Genomic DNA, 8289 nt, shown 5'->3' on the forward strand with positions numbered 1-8289 from the left:
TTTATGTTACTAGATTTCAAAGGAAAATCAACCCTAAAAAAGGAAGAAGGTGGAGAAGGTGCAGAAGACAAAATCCAAGGTTTTTCAACCTCCAAACAGCATGGAAGAAGGACAAGGGTTGAAGGGTGAACACTTATCGAAGAAGAGCTCGAGAGGTTCTGTCTTGAGCTGTACTCCACTAATTGAAGCTGATGTCCTTCGTTCGCTCTCTAAGGCTTGTAATTTTCTTCACAACCGCGTTAGTGAGTTGCCATTTGGTGGATCTATTGAAGTGAATTTACCTAAGGCGTTGTTCCACTATGATGAGGATGCAATCGCATTTATTTCAAGAGTGGATGTGACGGAATTTCTAACCGGTTCCATGCTTAACATTTCCATCATTCAAACTTTCATGAGGTAATTCAATGGCACTATTCCTAATTATATTGTTGTTGCATTTCGAATGTAGATAGTGCATTTAATAAATGATCCACACATTGCTTTCATGAAGGTCACTACAAGAGCACCTTCTTAGTAAAGGTAATTCTGAGGCTACAGTTGGGTGGTTATGCCCCGAGCAGACCTCCGTTACCAAATGCTTATGCAAACCGCGTGATGTGCAAGATTACCTCGAGTGGAGTATTAAGGAATCATCCCGAGCGCGAGACAAGTTCATATTAGCGCCATGCTTTGAGGAGTACGTCTTAATATGTCATAATTCAATTGATTGCTTAGTAATTATGTTGACGTCTAATCATTAATGGATTGTTATTTGGTTAATATATATGTAGTGCTCATTGGACTCTTTTAGTGATTTGTGTTTCCAATAACACAATCTACCATTTTGATTCGGCTCGTGTGAGTCCACCGCGAAAGCTGCTAGTGAATAACCTACTGAATAGCTACAAATTGCAACCCCTTGTGAAATGTCCTCACCTAAGTTATTGGCTAGTTATATTTCTAAATTTGAGCTTATTTTCCTATAGTGTTATGAAGAAGCTAAATTGTCGTTCGGTTGCGGGTCCTACGTTGAAATATGCAATGGTAACGCCTTGACTTAGTGACTTGTTTAATAAACTTCGCATCGATAATGGCTATGCATGATATCATTAACACATGGTATTTTAGTGTGCGCAACAAGACAACGGAGTTGACTGCGCCCTATACGTGATGAGGTTTATGCTTGACATAGTCAATAGTTGCACGGAAGCTCAACACATTGATGAGGTATCGGCTTATTTTATTATTTTTTTCGTTCGATCAATACTAGCTTCCATTATTGCACCGAACACATAAATGGGAAAGAGAAAACCCGAGGCAGCAGCCCAACTATATGCTGAACCCAAGGCATGGTCCGAGGTAGCTGCACCCGAGGCAGCTGCACCCAGGACACCTGCCCAGGCAGCTGCAGCAGTAGCCCAGGAACCTGCCCAGGCAGCTGCAGCAGCAGCCTAGGCAGGTGCCCAGGCAGCTGTAGAGCAGCCAAGGCAGGGGTACCCATGGCAGCTGCAGCAGCAACCTAGGCATCTGCAGCAGCAGCCAAGGCAGGGCTGCCCATGGCAACTGCAGCAGCAGCCAAGGCAGGGCTGCCAAGGCTGCTGTAGCAGCAGCCATGGCAATAGTCGAGGCAGCTGCTACATCGCCGTCGAGGAGTGGTCAAGGTGATTTTTGTGAATGTGTTTACGATTCGTGAATTTGGTTAATTTTTGTGAACTTGGTGCGTAATTTTTGCTAAAATTGGTGAATGAGTCATTTTAATATTCTTTGTGCCCTATACGATGGAAATGCGTCCTTAAACTTACTAAAATGTTATTTTCATGTGGTTATAAACCTTAGGCACCTAGTACTAGGTAATATTGACATGTTATGAGAAAGAAATACTTTATTTTGATAAGAAATGTAGAAAATAGGCAAAGTAGAAGTCGTATAGGCCTTACATGGGCCATTTTGGATGTAATGCGTCCTAAAACTTAGTAAATTGCTATATTGATGTGATTTCAAACATTAGACACTTAAGATTAGGTAATATTGACATGTTATGAGAACGAAACACTTCATTTGATAAGAAATGTAGAAAATGGGCAAAGTAGAAGTCGTATAGGCCTTATATGGGCCATTTTGGATGTAAGGCGTCCTAAAACTTAGTAAATTGCTATATTGGTGTGATTTCAAACATTAGACACTTAAGACTAGGTAATATTGACATGTTATGAGAAATAAACACTTCATTTGATAAGAAATGTAGAAAATGGGCAAAGTAGAAGTCGTATAGGCCTTATATGGCCCATTTTGGATGTAATGCGTCATAAAACTTAGTAAATTGCTATATTTGATGTGATTTATCAATGCATGACATACAAGTTTGTGAAAGAAACATTTTTTTAACTTTTTCATGTCATACGCATGATATACTGATATATAATAATGGTTGGTTGATTTTTTTTCCAAAGGTTTGCAAGATTCAAAGGGAAGGCCCGTTAACAAGCAAAGAAATCAAAGAAATTCGTGACATTTGGGCTTTTTTCGTGACATTTGATGGCATCTAGTGAGATCGAGCTAGTTTAGATTACTTGTGAACATTATTTTATTAGTTATGTTTAAATATTATTATGTCAATTATATATTAACGTTAATTACTTATAATTAAATAGTACAAAGTATTTGTGAGTGTTATCTTTATATATTTTGGTGTAATGACATAATACTTTTAATTAAATATATTAATGATGTTACTCATTTTGATATTTATGATAATTACATGTTATTTGTATTTTTGTTGTATTTAATATTAATTAATAATATATTAATATTATTATTAATTAATATTACTAATTAATAATAATATTAATATTAATAATTAATAATAATATTAATATTAATAATAATTAATATATATTATTATTAACCGGTAATATTATTATTATTGTCACTGGTCACTAATATAATTATTATATTATTATTATAAATAATAAATAAAAAAAAATTCAAAAGTGAAACGGTTTGGCGCCAAAACCGCTTCCCACTACCCTTACCATAATGCTGCCAAAAATCCAAAAGGGAAGCGGTTTGGCGCCAAAACCGCTTCCCTTTCACCCAAAAAGGGAAGCGATTTGAACCGCTTCCTTTTCCAAAGCCTAAAAGGATGCCCCCAAGCCGGAGTGGTTCAAAACCGCTTCCCTTTTGAGGGTTTGAACCGCTTCCAAATTGGTTTTTTCTACTAGTGAGAGGAGAGAAGAGTGAAAGTGGAGAAGAGATCAAAGAGGAGAGAGAAAGGACGGAGTAGAGAAGAGGAAAGGAGAGAGAGTGAGAACTAAGAACTTGAGAAGAGGAATCTAGAGAGAGAAAGGGTGGAGAAGGTCATAAGAGAAGAGGAAAGGAAGGGTGAGGGGAGAAAGTTAGATTAGGGGTTTTTTTTTTTTCTTTATATACTATGGCTACAAGTACAATTGGGCTTAGGGTTTATTTTGGTTTGGGCCAACAATTCGGTTCGGTTTCGGTTTTTTGGTTTTTCAATTTCTGAAACCGAAACTACTAAACCATAATATTTCAGTTTCTTGATTTTGCAAACCACACCGAACCACTTAAGGAAAAAAATAACCATATTTCTAATTCGGTTCGGTTTGGTTTTAAACCAAATTAGTTTCACCCCTAGCTGAACCTTTGAGTAGCCCTCTAAATTTGCCACTGCTATGGTGCCGAAAAAGTTCAAAATATGTAGGTCTAACTTTCCTACTGTGGTATAAGCGTCTACATTATGCGCCATAGATATCTGGTTTATGCGTCTATATTGTGGTATATGGGGGTTTGCGTGCGTTAAATGCCTATACCATGGTACACGCGCATAACACATATGCTTGTACAGCGGTTAAGGCGTAAATCCAAGACACCTTAAAAAATAATATTCAAGAAAAATAATTTCAATTTAATATAAATAAGTTTAGTTAAATAAAATAAATTTACTTCAGTAAAATAATAATTAATTATTAAAAACAATAATTTTATAGAAAATATATAATCGATAGAGTTTCAATAAAAAATAATTTCAATTAAGTAAAATTGGTTTCAATACAGTAAAATAATTTCAATTTTGTACAAAAAAAATTCCATACCGTGTGAACGAGGTTACTTATTCAAGGGTTATTCGGTCGATCAGGGGTTACTCAGTCAGGGCTTACTTATTCAGAGTTTACTTATTCACGTTTTACTTGATCAACGGTATTCCGTCATTAAGGGCCTGTTCACATTTATTGAACCGAGCTGAACTGAACTGAACTGAATAGAGCTTAAATGAATATTTTATGAGAGAAGGAAATTAGGAGCTAAATTGAACTGAACTGAACTGATTGGAGCTGAACTGAACTAAACTAAATTGAAGTGAAATTAAGGTGAAGTGAACAGACCCTAATTGTGGATGTGGTCCTAGTGTATGTTGCAGCCAATGGGGTTTCTGTGGCAACACCGCCGAATACTGTGGCGACGGGTGTCGAGAAGGCCCACGTGTGCTTAAAAATCCAGCCCCAAGTACCCCAAGACCAGGTAACGGTGTTCCGATCCGAAAACTAGTGACACAAGAGTTGCTGCCTTCTTTGCTCATGTCACACATGAAACTGGACGTAAGTATTTATATTTCAAATTACAATATCAGCATGAGTATGAAGTTATAGTTCAAATTTCACTATTAGCATGACTATGAATTTATAATTCAAATTACACTATTAGCATGACTATAAATTAATAATTTATCGTAATTAAATTATATATATATTGTCTAACTCCTCGTAAGCCTGTTATTATAGATTCTACATCATTTTACTTGTATGATATATACAATAATGTATATATTAACTAAAAACTTATTTTTTTAATAAATTTGACCAATAAAAAAATAAATTAAAAATTGGCCAAATGAAAATTAAGTATTGTGAATTAGTGATAGTCATTTTAAAAATGAATATTATTGTAGAATTATAAGTCATTATATTTTCATTGTCTAAAGCATAATAAATCTTTGTCATGGTCTAGTTATTTGATTTTTCGAAACTACTTAATTTTTTTTTTTTTTTTTTTTTTTTTTTGGTGGGAAAGAGGGGGAAGCCCCATCGAAACTACTTAATATATGTACTCATGAACATATGTTGCCATGGTATACAAATCTTTAATCTTATGAATGAAAAATAAAAATAAATTTTGTATTACGTCTAAGATAAGATTTAAATATTTGGAACATAATCTTAATTAACTTTTTTTTGTTGTAGATTTTTGTTACATTGAGGAGATTGTGAAAGCAACCTATTGTGAACCAGAGGCAACTGAATGGCCTTGCAACTCAGAGAAGCAATACTACGGCCGAGGACCAATTCAAATCACCTGGAACTACAACTACGGACCAGCCGGGCAAAGCATTGGATTTGACGGTTTGAATGCACCAGAGACAGTTGCCAATGATCCAGTTATCGCGTTTAGGACAGCCTTTTGGTTTTGGATGAACAATGTCCACTCTCGTATCATTTCTGGACAAGGGTTCGCGTCCACGATTCGAGCCATCAATGGAGGCGAATGTGATGGAGGGAACACACCGGCGGTCAATGCTCGTGTTGGTTACTATACTAAGTATTGTAATCAGCTTGGTGTTTCACCTGGGGATGACCTTTATTCCTAATATGTATGAAGTAGTTAATATTGTGATTGTTTGTTTGACTATTTCATTTTGTTTTAACTTATTGTTTTTCATTTGATTGGTCTTTATTATTCGAAAATTTGAATGTACCAGTAATAAAAGAAATACAAAGATGGTCATTTAATTTCTCTGAGATATAGGGAGACGTGTATGCATGCGTGTGTACCTTTTCTCTTCTCCCTTCCTATTTTTAGTTATTTTGTATTTTTTTTTATTGTTTGAAGTGGAATGTTTTTATTTTAACAATTAACCATCTGGTTAGATTTCACTCTTTCATCAAATTTGCAAAAGTTAACTGATACACGTGTTATAATATAATCATATAATAATGAAGAATTCTTATAATCACTGGTTAACTTTCTAAACCTAGAATTAACAATATTCTAGGAAGATAGAAATTGACTAAAATACAAGACAATATATCCTAACAAATATTTCATACGATAATATAATTCCCAAAAATATATTATACGATATTATCTCATTATTCCCCTCAAGTTGGAGCGTGAGGATTGGAAACGCCCAACTTGGAAAGAAGATAATCAAACTGAGATTTGCCGAGAGCCTTGGTGAAGATATCCGCGAGCTTTGAGTTGGTTGGAACATGAGAGGGAGAGATCAAGCCTTCGGTTATACATCTCGAACAAAGTGGCAATCAACTTCAATGTGCTTCGTACCTTCATGAAAAACCGGGTTCTTTGCTATGTGCAGAGCTGACTCACTGTCACAAAATAATTTAATTGACTTTGGATGTTGAACACCTAGACTCAACAATAGAGCTTTTAACCATTTAAGCTCACAAGTAATAGCCGCCATAGACCTATATTCGGCTTCTGCCGATGATGTTGACACTGTGTGCTGCTTTTTAGTTTTCCATTAAATAGGTGATTTGCCAAGAAACACTAGCTACCTAGACAAATTAAAACCTCCGTGTAAGAGGACAAGCGGCCCAATCTGAGTCACACCAACCCTGCAGATTGAAGTCACAATCAGAGCTCAAAAGAATACCTTATCTCGGAGTACCCTTTACATAGTGCGCCACTCTTAAGGCCGCTTCCCAATGCTCAATGCGAGGTTCCTGCATAAGTTGAAAGAGAATGTGAACCGAATAGGCTAAGTTGGGTCGTGTTACCACAAGGTATATCCAACGACCGACCAGCCTTTTATAAGCTTCGGGATCCGGAAGCGGCTCTCCACTTGCTAAGCCAAGCTTATGGTTCTTTTCCATCGGAAACCCACTTGGTTTTGCACCCAATAAACCTGCTTCAGAAATAATATCCAACATATATTTTCGTTGACATAAAAATAACCCTGTAGAGCTACGAGCAACCTCGATGCCCAAAAAATATTTCAAATGACCAAGGTCCTTCATCTTGAAACAATCACTGAGATAGGCTTTAAAGACAGTAAGTGCAGTGGAATTATTTCCAAATATAATGAGATCATCGACATAGACTAAGACATTTATTTGAACGTTAGTCTCAGTGTATGTTAATAATGAATAACCAGAGTAGGATTTTAATTAGGAAACCATACTGTTTTAAAACCTTGATAAGCTTTACGAACCAACATCTTGGAGCTTGCTTCAAACCATATAGAGACTTGCGTAATCTGCAAACCAAGTTGGGATCCTTACTCTCCAACCCGGGAGGTAACTTCATGTATACCTCCTTATCAATATCACCATGTAGAAATGCATTGTGAACGTCCATTTGATGGAGTTGCCAATTTTTTGAGGCTGCTATGGCAAGAACAGTTCTAGCTGTTGTCATTTTGGCCACCAGAGCAAACGTCTCATCGTAATCAAAACCTGCTTTCTGATGATTACCAAACACAACCAAGCGAGACTTCAGACGCTCAACATTTCCATTAGACAAAAACTTGGCCTTGTAGGCCCATTGGCTCCCATGAGCCTTTTCACGTGTGGAGATATTCCAAAGGTCCATGTCCCATTGTCTTCTAGAGCTCGAATTTCTTCTTTCATGGATTTGCGCCACCAATCATACTTCATAGCTTCTTTGAAAGACGTTGTATCCTAGTTTTGAACAATTGTTGCAATACATTTCTGGTAATTCACAGAGAAAGTGTTACAATTGATATAATGTGCTAGGGGATATGGAGTACCTAGATACTGATTGGTAGGCGGAGACGGACTTTTTGCAATAACCTTGTGTGTGAAAAAATCGCGGAGCAAAACAAAGGGATATTTTTCTCGAAAACCTCAACCCATGTCAGCATTGTGCTCAGTTTGCTACTGCTATGACGAAGGAGTAGCTTCACCATGCTGCTGTGACGAGGAAGAAGCTTTACCATGTTGTTTTGCTCCTTATAGCTACTGATCGGACTATTGGGAGGAACAATAAGTTGTTGTTCTACCTGTTGCTACTGTTCGGACTGCTGCACAGCAGCAGTGTGCGGATGTTTTGAATGTTGTTGTTGTTCGGATTAGGCAGAGGCAGTGTCCTCCGTAGATAGAGATGGAAATATCTAGTGGATCACCCGCTCCACTTGCCTTATTGGACGGGTGAAAACCCGGTTTAAACGGAAGATAGGCGGGTGATGGATTAATGGATGCGGGTGGAAAATTTTCACCCATCACCCGACCTATTAACCTGATCCATCACCCGATTATT

The 8289-nt window shown here is 36.9% G+C and overlaps 1 pseudogene; it reads left to right on the plus strand.

Annotated features, from left to right (window-relative positions):
- Positions 1-1591: 1591 nt before the first annotated feature.
- On the plus strand, positions 1592-5872 carry LOC145577822 (endochitinase EP3 pseudogene; annotated as a pseudogene).
- The last annotated feature ends 2417 nt before the right edge of the window (positions 5873-8289 follow it).

Source organism: Chenopodium album, chromosome 14 (assembly GCF_948465745.1).
Source record: "Chenopodium album chromosome 14, dcCheAlbu1.1, whole genome shotgun sequence".
NCBI lineage: Eukaryota > Viridiplantae > Streptophyta > Magnoliopsida > Caryophyllales > Amaranthaceae > Chenopodium > Chenopodium album.